The sequence below is a fragment of the Manis javanica genome, chromosome 12 (assembly GCF_040802235.1).
Source record: "Manis javanica isolate MJ-LG chromosome 12, MJ_LKY, whole genome shotgun sequence".
Classification (NCBI taxonomy): domain Eukaryota; kingdom Metazoa; phylum Chordata; class Mammalia; order Pholidota; family Manidae; genus Manis; species Manis javanica.
In genome coordinates, this window is record NC_133167.1 from 10750825 (window position 1) to 10764288 (window position 13464).

Consider the following 13464-nt stretch of genomic DNA (forward strand, 5'->3'; position numbering starts at 1 on the left):
TAGAAGATTTAGCAAGTTTTAGGTAGAGTGATGACTAAACAATGCTTTGTCAAAATAATAAATCCATTTCCTTTTTTGTTGTTGTAGGGTGAATGAATAAAGCTCCTTAAAAGAAAAATTGAAACAAGGGTTTACTACTTAATTTTTTCAAGGAGTTTTTCTTAGGTCCTATGAAATATTGTTTAGTCAGTATCAGAAAAAGAATCACTCTCACTGATTAAAATAAAGTCTATCATTTATTAAACCTGTGCTATGTGCTTTATTCATCAAACTACATTTATTCTATTTATGAGTATATGCAGCAGAATTATTCTCTCAGTTTACAGGTAAGGTGCTCGGAAACAAAATGACCAACACAAGTTCATTGGGACAAAAGTGACTTGGAACACAAACAGAAGCCACAAGTGAGTTCACCCACAGATCTTCAGCTGCCCCAGCAAAAAAAGGCACTGGAACTTCAGAGAGAAAATAATACCATAAGATGTAATGTCTAACTTAAACCTCAACTCAGTATTTTATTAACAGATTTTTACCTTGAATTTTCTTGATACTTATTTGTAGAGCGCATAATCAAGGAAATAAAAGTAATGAAAGGAAGAGCTTATTTTTCCAGTGCCAGGTTGTACTTAATTTGGGGAAAAGGCAACATGTTACTCAGTTTTCAGGGCCCCACTGAGAAATAATATGAAATATTTTAACTATTTTTAATGCAATGGAAGAAATATAGGACATAGTGTCCATTTATTATTCTTGGGCTATTAACCAGTGATTGATTAAAGTTGAGTTTTTCAGAATGGTTTTAAAATTTATTAATTAATTTAATTTTTGGTAAAGTACTGTAACCAACAGTCTCTATAAGCAGTATGCCCTTTTGCTGTAAGAAATATTCACAAAATAAAATATGCACATCAATTAGACATGGCATATTGTGTAGTCTCTTAGAGAGAGTTGAGTTAGATGGACCTTCTTTTGATTAATGGGCATTCTTTCAATGAATTAACTCAGATTCTGCCCTGGAGCATGGTATGGGCATCCCAGGAGAGTACAGTAGAACAAGTCTGAATGTGGAATATCTGTCTTCATCATCAGATATTGTTCAAAAGCAAATGGTTTTGAAGGACCCTTAAGACAGGTCACAAACTCCAGTGCCTAGACTAGAGGAAGTAGGCAGGTGACATGAATGAGGCAAGGAGGCTGGGTGAAAGAAAGCATCTGAAGCTTCATGGTGACAAATGGCACCTCACACTTGGCCATGGTGTCGAGGAGATGATCTGAGTAATGGGATTATGGCAGACTGGCCATTGAAAGAGGCAGTTGCTTTTCAATTCTGGTTGACTTGAGGCCATTTGGGAATTGGGGCCCTAGTCTCTCAGATCATCTGATTTTTAAGGAGAAATTAGAATTTCAAATTTTGGTGTATCATCTAATGTTCAATGTTGACAATTTTAAAAATACTGCTTGGGACAACAACAACAAAACACCCATGGACCACATCTGGCTGGCTGGCTGGCTACCAGTTTGCAACTTCTGATAAAGGAACTAAGACAAACAGCAATAGAAATAATACCTGGAAATGATCCCGTAGTTCTGAATTCTCATACCTCCATCCTAGCCTTTATATAAACATTAAAATTCATATAAGTTATACTTTACCAAAACAAATAGGAAAGATGGTATAGACCTAGGGGTCTATGTGACACTATAAAGCATGTTTCTCAATATGTGAATTAACTGAGGAGTTCATTTAAAATGTGCATTGTGTATTTGCATTAGGTCTCAGGCGGCTCCTAGGAATCTTTGTACAAGCAACCTGATCCCCAGATAATTCTAATGCAGCTGTTAATGGAATTCTCCCCTTTGAGAATAAGCAGGCTATGTGATCATTTCACTGGCAGCCTTAACTTCTGTATTGTCTCTATTCTTCTAGGCAGAGACAGCTCCAATTTAAAGAAGGTTGAGTTTTGGATCCTTTGAATCTCTGCTTGGTTGGGTGATCTAGAACATATCTGTGTTTTGGGGTCATTCAGTTCCATAGTTATAGGTTGATACTTCATAATGACAAATGTCCACCTCATTAAGCTTACAGTTTATGGTTGCTCAGTATACATCCTCATTTAGCTAATGTCTTAGTGGGTTATTTCCTCTTGGTTCCCTACTGAGTATCTGTGTAATGTACCTGATCAGTGCCCGGTAAGTAATTTTTGATTGACTATTATAATGCATTAATTAGAAGACCGTCAACTAGGCCCACTAGATCAACTGTACGTGACTGAACTGAATAATCATTTACTTTAATTCATTAGGCATTTTAGTTAAACCAATAATTTGACTATATTTTTTAGCTCTCAGAAAATTATTTGATGTATTTTAATGAAATGAACCCATCTCCAAATAATTCATATAACTTCTGACCTTGCCTGCTCTTAAATTTAGGGAGTAAACATACTTTTAGGAATATATAACTCATTATGCACTCTTACACAGGGCAAAAATAGTATGAAAGTGGAACTGTCACACCATTTTAGACACTGGAAACATTAGCTGTAGAAAATGCTGATAGACTGACATATTCAATGAACTACACATTTTAGTGTGTCTAGGGAAATCCACAATTGAAATGTAAATTGTTGTTTTGGTCCCGTGAAAAATGAAGCAAGTTGTCTCTTAAAAACACTGAGATCAGGAAAAGGCATTAGACCTCTGTTTTCTATCCCATGTTCATACCCTGTAAACAACAGTCTTGGATATGGGGCACAGATTAAGAGATTATTCATTCCTTCTAGACTATAAGTAGGCTGCTGCTTAAACCATTTCAAGCATTGTTAGACAAAATTAATTTTTGACCTCTGAGGTAACCTTCTCCAGAAGATAAACTGGTAACTCCTTCCACGTGTTGTCTTTGTGCATCATTTTCATGCTATTCTAGTTAATGAAGCCAGCCTTGCAATTCAGAATATTCAGATGTGCTATTGGGGTTCCGGACACAGTAATGGGTCTTGAATTCACCCTCACAGAGGTGAAGTAACATTAAATTTGTCACCCCCTTGTCTAAGTCAGCAAGATGGCACTGTATAATATCCTTAGAAATACTGAGTTAAAAAGTCCACAGGGAAGAAGGTGAAGAGAAGGTCAGCTGCTGATATAAAATCAGACTCCAGATGTGATGACCCTTTTGCAGAGGCTTTGAAGCCTGCAAGTCAGCATAATGTTAGCGAATCCGTCTCCTAGCTAAAACCAGACACGCTGACAGCGGCAGCCCCACCTGCACACTAATAGGTGAGCCGTCAGCATCACCACATGACCTAGAGACACAGAGCAGGGGGCAATTTATAAAAAGAATCTAAAGGTAAAAATGGCCTCTTTTATTTTCTATTCCTGTCGCCCCTAAGTGTTGACCTTTATTTTAATGTCTGAAGAACCCCTGAGTATCTTATAGAGAGATGAAAATTAACCTTGGGTAGCCAGAGTCCTGAAAATGATACTTCGAAGAACTCCCGGAAAACTCAGTCTTCCATGTGGTGAGCAACTGAAATAAAAAAATTAGTTTTGCTTAGTGACAAATCTTCAAATAACCCCTTTCCTCCATAGGATGACACCCTTAGCAAAAACAGTTTAAACTAGAATTATGGCAGTAGAATAGAAATCGCAGGTTCTAATTTTTACTTTTGCCTCTGTTATGTGCTTAGAGATCAGGTCTTTAGAATCAATTGAACTTCATATGCTTCAATTAATACAATATAAAAATATACAATAATACAATAATACAATATAAAAATTTCTGAACGGCTTCTATATTGCCTTGAGGAATTAAGAAGGAAAATATTCAATGCATTTTCAAAGCTTGGATGGAATGTGTAGTAACTGTATTATCTGATGTGCTGATCCTTATTTTAGAAAAAGAATCCTCAAACTAGATGAGAAGTGGGACTCCAGAAGGTAGATTCTAGGAAATCGGTCAGGATGAAATATTATTTTAGAAGTTAGAAAAATAATTTCAACTGTGCCCATTGCAGAAAAGAATTTGTCACATAATTACTGATGGGAAATTACATGAAGACAACCAGGGTTCTCAAAGTTACTAGCAATTTGAGTTCATGAATAAGGATTAAGGGGAAAAAAAAATCAGGTTACGTTTGGGTAAAAGATAGAAAATAAATTCAAGCCAGTTATACCTAAAAAGTGATCAGATGCATGCACTTTAGGAGAATGGTTCTGGGACGGACATCCTCTATGGGCTGGAAGGCAGTCTGAAAATCCTTGCTGAGTGGTCCGCCTGCGGGCTGATCTGTCTCCTGATGCTGAGCAGTTTCTCTAGCAAGTCACATAAGCAACCAAGCGGATCAGCGTGCCCACAGTGTGACTGCCAGTAACTGCACACTCTCTGGGGGATGGCAAGGATGGACGGTGGCTTGTGTGTGCCTTGCTGGGCCTGTGGCCTGGAGCTCCTCTTCTGTACCTCAGCTCACCCTGCATCACTCTTGTGGACTTAGGGGGATAGGGACCTGACACAAACATGCTGGCTCTGGCTACTGTTTTTTTCTGTGAGTAATAAAATCTTTTGTCTTGAGAAAAAAGGAAAGTAATCAGATGTCCCACCCACCTCCCACCTCTCAGGATTACAGTCCTAGTCATCTTTGACTTCTTTCACGATGACCCCACACATCAATGCTTTCAAAATCCATCGTCTCCACCTCTGAATTTTTTTCTTCCCTTCATTTCTTCCACCACAGTCTAACCTAACCCAGGCTTCCATTATTTCATTTGGTCTATTGAGACAGACTACTAACTAGCCTGTTCCTGCCCAAGGTTTCATTTTATTTTATTTCTCGAATCTGCTCATGTTGCTCCTCGGTGTATTATACCAAGTGCTCCTTATTATTAACAAAATAATACTAAATTCTTTGATTTGCATTCAAAGTCATCTATGTGGTCTCTCAAGGTTATGTAATCACATCCAGTTCAACCACTGAGTATTGGGTGCCTGCTATATACCAAGTATATGGTACTAGATGTTTATAAATGATTCTCAGATGAAGAGGACACTCTTCTCCTCAAAGAGTTTGTAGTTATCACTACTATAATGGCTATCATGATGGTTACTAGGTACTAAATGGTTCACAGGCATGATCTCATTTATAGACAGGCTGCATGTTGCCTATACTCCTGTCCACATGGAATGCCTGCTTTTCTTCATGACTTTCCTGCTATCATTCATACAGTCCCATCCTTTCAGCCCCCTTTATTTAGCATATATGTACTGCCCAGCCAAAGACAACATTGAACCAACCACACAAATTCCTGAGAATAAATATATAATATATCTGGTGATATATAAGAAAAATGAAGTAGGTTAAGACTCAAACTGAGAAAATCTTGCCCCTTCTTCAAGAATGAAATGTCTGTGGTCCTCACCGCTATATGGTAGGCCCTGCAGTAGGATGGGGGAGATAAGGAATGGTGGGACTAATTCCATTTGAAACACATGGTTGAGGACAGCAATAATAATTATGATGATGGCTAATATTTATTGGGCATTCATAATACAAACATCTGTTTAAAACCTTACAATGATTCAGTGAGATACTGCTATTCTCATGTTACTGAAACTTAAAACATGAGGGAGGTTTAATAAGTTGTTGACCTTTCTAGCGATGGAAAGCTGCAGAATCAGTTGAACCAAGACAGTCCAATTCTAAGGCCTCAACCATTCTGTGAATTGACTCACAGGTTATAAGGGGACTCCTGGCAAAAGATGGAGAAAGCAAATGCCAGGCATATGCCCAACAGATTTCCATGTCATGTACTTCTCTCTCCAATCTCCTCTCTTCTAAATCTATTTCCCAAGCTACAGAAGAGATCTAACCAACACAAAAGTCCAATTTTGTCACTATCCCAATTAAACAATTCAATGGCACTGCTAGAGAGAGAAACCGTTATTACACATTGTTCTCTAATGAAATTTTTATCGTAACTGCTGGTTTAAGAAAACCTCTACACCAAATATAAGCACCTGGAATATAGGGAAAGTTTATTTTGTGACTTGTATTCCCCAGTATGAAGAGAGTCCTTATTGAATGATTGTAAGGACATTTAACTTTTATCCACAGAAGTCTATTCTTGAGGGGTATTACAGCAAAGGTCAGGGGAAGCTCCAGGGGGCTAAAGGCTAAATGGTTAAACATGAGGGCTTTGGAGCCAGAGTTGGGAATCATGGCATCATGGCTCTGTGACTCTAATAGCTGCTGTAGCCTCAAGTGTAGCTGGAGGATAACGTCTTCAAAGGGCCACTGTGAGGACTGAGTGAGATACTGTCTTAAAGGGCTTAAAGCAATGTCTACACAGGAATTCCTAAGCAAGTGACAACAATTACACATCATCAGTTTTCATTGTCCTACCCTTTAGGTATATTTACTTACAGCGGTTTCATTCAAGTAGCAATACATGAATATAGTATTTAAAAAAAAGAAGCAACATAAAAAAATATGGAAAAAAAGCCCTATCCCAGAGAAAACCATTGCTAAGATTCCTTGTTCGCCTTTTGAGAATTTGCCTTTGTATATTAAAATGTGCTTTTTAAAAAATGTAAATAATGGCCCTTTTATACAGTTTGCACCTTGCCTTTTTTTTTTCCTGGGAGGATTGTTCCATATGGCACATACAGATGTACTGAATTATCTCTAATGGTTATGCAGTACTTCAACATCTAAGTTGCATTACTTATTTAACAAGTTCTCTATTATTGGTCATGTATGTTGTCTTCAGTTATTTTCTATGGCAAAATAACATTTCAATGAATGTCCTGTGTGATTTTTTTCTACAGAATTCATTTCCAGGAGTGGAATTGCTGGGTCAAATTGTATATGCATTTGAAATTTTTATAGCTCTTGTTCAACTACCTTCTGAAGTGGCCAAAAGAATTTATACTCCTGATCAGTTGTAGTATAGATAAATTATTTAAACACATTCCTTATAAACCACTCAATGTCCCTAAACCAACTTTCTCACTGTCCATAAAACCCCAGAAACTGCATTCCTGCTCATTGCCTATGGTCTCATGTTGCTTGTAGCCTAGAATTACCTTCCTCATTTGTCTAACTCCTACCTATCTGGATTAGCAGGATATCTTCTGTTGCAAATAGCTTAAGGAAAATTAAAAGGGGAGGGAAGGATAATTAGTGAAGGGATTTCAGGTAGTTCACAGAATTGAAAGAAGAGTTGCAGGTTCCAGAGAAGTTCTAAGGACCTAGGACTACAGCCAGCACACATTCCTTTACTTCTCCATTTCCAACTATGCATGATTTAATTCTCTTCTATGGTGGACTAATGGGTCTTGTAACTGCCAAAAATAAGAAAATTTACATAACAGGTAGCAAATTATAAACATGAATCTTCAAAAGATGTTTTGTACTGGCAACTTCTGACTATTCCTACTTTTGGTGTCTTCTCATCTGTCATTCCCTGAGATTCAACATCCAGAAAATTGTTTCTTCCAAACATTAGGAAATCAGAATTCCACTGTTATTCTTTGTGGTAACGTCCTTTAACTGAAAGTTGTCCAGGAGTATCTTTCCCCACCTACATGACTACAACACTTTGTAAGCACCCCTCCCTTCCGCTCTCCGTGGTCCTGAACCACCCCATAGTGCTCCGTTTTAGAGTCAGCTGAAATCTGATAGGAAGAGAATTAGGAAATAGAGAAAGTGAAGAAGCTGTTGAGGGAAAAAAGATTTTTGTCTTGTCAGTTTTTCAGTTATCAACAAAAAAAACTGCAATCAACATTGGCGAAACTGAAAGAGAGTAAGCAATTTTGTGTGAAGCACTGTCAATCCTTGGAAATGTTCATGTGCACAAGCAAGGTCACCTGGGGTAGTGAACAGATCAATCACCAATGGGCAAAGGCCAGATGGGCCAACTGCCATTAACAGCTGACATATAACAAATTACATGGATTATTTTTATATGATGATGGGAAAGTCCAGAACTAAAACAATAATAAAGTCTCACAATTCACAGAGATGTACTTAAGTATATTTTGTAGTCCTAAGAAGGTTCTAAGAATTATGGTTTTTACTCTTTGAAAATTATGTGTTTGCCATTGGTATAGCCATTTTTATTTTATATAGTTATATTGTGTATTGATTTGTTTTACATAAGGTTTTATTTCTTGTTTTTCCAACTTAAAAGTGAGTGACTAAGGGTTAGTATTGATAGGCACTAAATCACTTTCCCTTAATTTTTAATGATAAATGATAAAGGGTAAAGCTCTTATCTGTTATTTGGGAAAATTTTCAATCAGTAAAGCTGAAAAAATCTGGAAGTAGATTTCTAGAAATAAACCTTCATCCAAAAATATTTTTAAAAGGTTTGTTAAAAAAATCATACCCTAAGCATTTTGTGTGCACCTGAGACCAAAGGTGATTGGTCTTACACGTAACACAAACACAATAAGGCTAAAATCTTTGCCAAGTCCTAGGTTTCCTTTGGTTTGAACATCAGTAGCCACTGCGTCAGTGTTTGCTCTCTTCTCCATGGTACAGTGTCTTCCTTTTGCCTTGAAGAGAACAACTTACTAGTTGCTCTTCTCAGTTTCCTCTACTGCTTCCTTCATCTTACTCTGGTCTTTACTTTCTCTCTCTTCATGATCTTGTTCAGTACCATGGGCTTTAAATCCCACACATGCTGACAACCTTCACATTTACATCTTCAGCCTTTTCAGCTGCAGTCTTGTATTACAAATGCCCCCTTCATATCTACACTTAGAGGTTCGACAGGCATCTGAAATACAGCAGGTCTAGTCCTGAATCTTCCTGATCCTTCCCCTTCATCACTGTACCTGTTTATCCAGAGTCTTCCAATCTGTAGTGGTGTTTTAAAAAAATGGCTGCAAATTCTTTATTATTCCTCCCCTTTGATCTGGCTGTGCTTGGTGACTGCTTCGACAAAGAAAGGTCATACAGTAAAAGTGAAGCTCTGTGATTACTGTAATCACAGTAATCTGTGATTACTGAGATGAGGTCATAGAAGGCTACACAACTTCTGCCTGGTTGTCAACTGTTCTGTTAAACACCCTCTAGTGGCTTCCCATCCCATTGTGAATAAAAACCAAGACCTTAAAATGGTCCACATGATCTTTCATGGTTTCATCCACTGCTCTCTCTCTCTCTCTCTCTTCTACTCCCACCTTCCCAACTCTGCCTCAGCTACACTTTCTTCCTTACCATCCCTTGAATGTGCCAGGCATGCTCCTGACTTGAGCCCTTTGCACCAGTTCACTGCATTGACCATTCTTCACTGTCTTCTAGTCAGCTAGTTAGCTCACCTCCTTCAGGTTACTATTCAAAGTCACTTTCTTGAATGACGTTTGCCTGGACCACTTATTTGTAATTGCAACCCTCTGCTACCACTGGCATTCTCAGTCCTTCAACCTCATCCATCTGTTTATTTCATGCTTTATTTATACCAGAAACATTTGTATTAGAAATCATCTGTTGAGGGTATTAGTATCTTCCTGAAATCCCGTGTTCTCCATGCATTTATCTTCTCTAGTTCTCTAGAATTGACAGCGGATGAAATCAAGATGGAGCAAAGCTGGATTCTTTACTAGCTGATTGTTGGTAGTTAACTTTTCTCCAAGGCTTTGGGACTCACTGGGTCTGGGTCATTGCCTGCTTCCCTGAGCTGTAGTAAATAGCCCACAAGTGGAGACTTTTTTTTACCTGTTAAATCTGGGCATTCACCTGTTCCCAAGGTATTTAAACATTTTCCTTTCTGATTCTTAAATTTAGTGTGCATAAGAATCTCCTGGAATAATGCTTAAAATGCAAGTGGTGGGGAATCAACATTCTCTAAGAGATTCTGTTTCAGTAGGATTTGGTTCTAGCCAGAGCTCTGCATTTTTAATCACACCTTGGAAAACACTAACACAAATATTTGAGGGAGAGAAAATAACTCTTCACACTTGTCAGGAAAATTTGATAACCTGTGACTCAAAAGAGAAAAGCCCCAATACAATAATGCCTCTGTTAGGTAGTTCTTAATGCTGTTGTTCTTTTTGTATGTACTCACCAAAAATGTGAGTACCCTGCTTGCATATTCACAGCACCATATTACTGTGCCTTTCAATAATCATCAGGCATTGAGAACTCTGCTCCCGAAGGTGGTGCCCACGCCATCCTGCAGAATCAGCATCACCTGGAATGTGCTAAAAATGCTGATCTCAGCCTGCTCCAGACCTTTTGAATCAGAACCTGCATTTTATTAAGACCCACAGGGTTGAGAAGCATTGATTTATCAGATTCTCATGCCACATGTGACTTCCCACTTTAATTTTTCCCTTTTAATTTCACTATTTCACATTTTTTAATCTGAAAGGATGAAAAAGTTTAATTACATACAGGAGACACGAGGGTTATTCAGAGGAGAGGCATCTCCAGGCTACTATGGTGTATTGTCTGCTATTGATGACTTCTAAATCAGAAGATAGTTGGGTTATTATGGGAACTCATTTGCCTTGGGAATACTTTGTCACAAAAGAGACCACAGTGTTCTGTCTTTGCATTCATTTATCTCCTATCTTCACTGTAAGCTGTCTGTGGGCAGGATTATGTGTTCAATGTCTGAGTCATCAGTGCCTAACTTGACGCCTAACACAAAGAGGTGCTCCAAAACACCTGAATGGGGGAAAAAGACTGCCAATCACTTATCTGACTTATAGCCATCCTTCAAGTTAAACTTAAGGCTCCTCTCCATAAAAGTTTCTTTATTTCATCCACAATGATCTCCACCTGCTCTAAGTAAATGCCGCTTAATTGACATATAACACACACAGTTTTAATTATTATCTTTATTTTGTATCTCTTATTACCCTATCAAAGCTGCAAGAAGCTGTCTCTTTTTATGTTTCATATTGCCTGGCACAGTAGGTATTCAAATATATGTTACTATTGAGCTATCAGTAAAAATAGACATTAAAATAAAAAAGTTTGCAAGGTTTGATTTTCCTTCAATCATGATTCTAAACTGCTGAAATTAATCCTAGAGATGACAATATTTAAACAGTTCCTCTAGTTGTCATCTTAAGTAAAAAAAAAAATCTGTTTTGATGTAAGAACTACTTTCTAGTTTTCAATTGGCAGTTACACCTTCAGCCAACTCAATTCTAATTTGTTATTTATCATAACTTGTATTTCCCTATGTTACCATATATAAATGTTAAATTTATAACATTAATTCATCATCAAAATAAATGTATAGCTACAGATCACTTTCGGGATATATGTAATTTAGTAAGTTTGGTGTCCCCGTGGGCATTATACATACATAGACCAATATTTCCTATTTAAAACTAACTGTAGACATACTGCCCAACAGTGTAGCCTTGGCACGTGAGGTTTTAAATCCTGGTATCGTAACTGCATGCATGAATAACACCATAGTTGTCCTAGTGTTTTAGTGAATCATTTCAGCTGTTTTAGTTTTAAAATATGCTTTATTGTATTACACAAATCATACCTAACTGTCCTATAGATGGCAGCATTGAGCAACATATTTGGTAATAGCTTGCTTTTGGGTGTCTGAATTTCAGTTAGGAGTGAATTTTTCATGCAGTGTATTTCATTACAGTACACCATAGACTAATTTAGCATAAGGTGACGGGATAATACTTGTCCCTGCTCAAAATCACTTCAGTTAGATTCCACGAAAGCAGCTCTTACTATTCTGTATATGAACCAAATGTGCATTTGCAGTTTTCTCCATCCATTAAAAAAAAATGTAGAGAATGAATGAACTACGATAGTATAATTGTAATAAATATTAACCACCTTTTCCGGTGGTAGAGTAAAACATCAATGGTAGCAAGAAATGGCAATAACTTTTGAGCAGCGATCATCTTCCACACGACACCCATTGGTTGGAACAGAATTTGTCACAGCATTCTGGTTTGTTTCATTTCTAGCGAATATTTTAGCCACTGAAGCTGAGTTTTTCATGCAGAAATCCTTTCCCACTGAGACATTTTTAAAAAAAGCTTTACAATAATTTGTTTTATATTATCAAAATCCTAACCTTTCAGTAAAGGTTACTGTAGAATATTTGCAAATTGAATTGAAATTCCTGACCTTTGGTCCATTTAGGAAAGAAAATTGTTTTCCATAGAAATATATTCTCTTTCATTAGTTTTTTTCAGGGGGGTGGATTTGAAAAGTAAAAATCTATAAATGTGGAAGATTTTTCTACAAAACTTGAAATATTATCCACCTCATCCCGCCCTAAACATGAACCCTGTAAAAGCCCTTTGGCCTTAGATTACATTGTTACTAGTAAACAACCCTTTTATCTTTCCCTTTTCTTGCCAAGGGTAAAATCCCTCAGTTACACTTTCCTCCAGGCTTCACTGCTCTGCATCGCCCTCCCCTGCTCCCCATAAACCACGCTGTACCCCCTGAATCGCGGCCACCGTTATTGCTGACTGGTTTACCAGTTCCCAGTATATGCTATTTATAGCTTCGCGGTAGTGGGCACGTGTGCCCTCATCAGCAAGCTGTCAGAGAGAAGGCGGGCTTTCAATTCAACCGTGTGTACACAAATTATAGATTAACCAGGGTTAGATGAGGCTGCGTGACGACAGGGAACAGAAACGTAAGAGGAGAAACGAGAAGCTCCCAGGCCCTGGTGGGGAGTATCCTTGTGCAGAAGCCGAGTTCCCCAATTCTCGTATCACACGCCGCTGAATGGCGCATACGGTTCTTTTTCTCCTTTTTTATTTTTTATTTTTACTACGCTTCGCAACCTACCTTGGTACCCTCACCCTCTCTTCCCACCTCCCCTCCTGCAGTGCAGCGCTTGAAAGACAGGCTGCCCCACCAATCAGAGGCTTTCTCAAGAAACTCCCTCCCACGCGCCTCCCCCAGCTTTAGGCCTTGGCTAGCGCCTCCGTGCCCAGCCCGTCGGGCCATAGAGAATGCCTAGAGCCCCGTTCGCTGCGTGTCCCCGCGGGCGTTCCGCAGTGCCTGGGAGCTGCAGGCCGAGGAGGGTCTCCCGCGTGGACAGGAGCGAAGGCACTAAACGGGCTAGGAATGGGGTGGAAAAATTAACAGTAAACTGAGTGACAAACGTCATCTTTGTAGGGTCGTTAAGGCCTGCTGGGAAAGACAAACTGCTTTTTTATAGATCGGCTTTAAAAGAAAACAAAACAAACTTTGGGGAGTGTGTTTGTGGTGAGACCGATAGCCCAACGTAACTGTGTAAGAGTCTGTCCAAGGTCCAAGTGGTCCCAGGCTGCTTACCTGTTCTACTCAGGAAGCACCCATTTTCCTGTACAGTTAAACTGGCACCATGCTTGTTCTCTCCTGATTACCACTGCGGTCAAGGGTAAAAATTTTATGGGGTGGTTCAATGGGTGTGGAAACTGTGTGCAAAACAAACACTTCGGCCAATATTTACACAGTAGGGTTTTTACCTTTA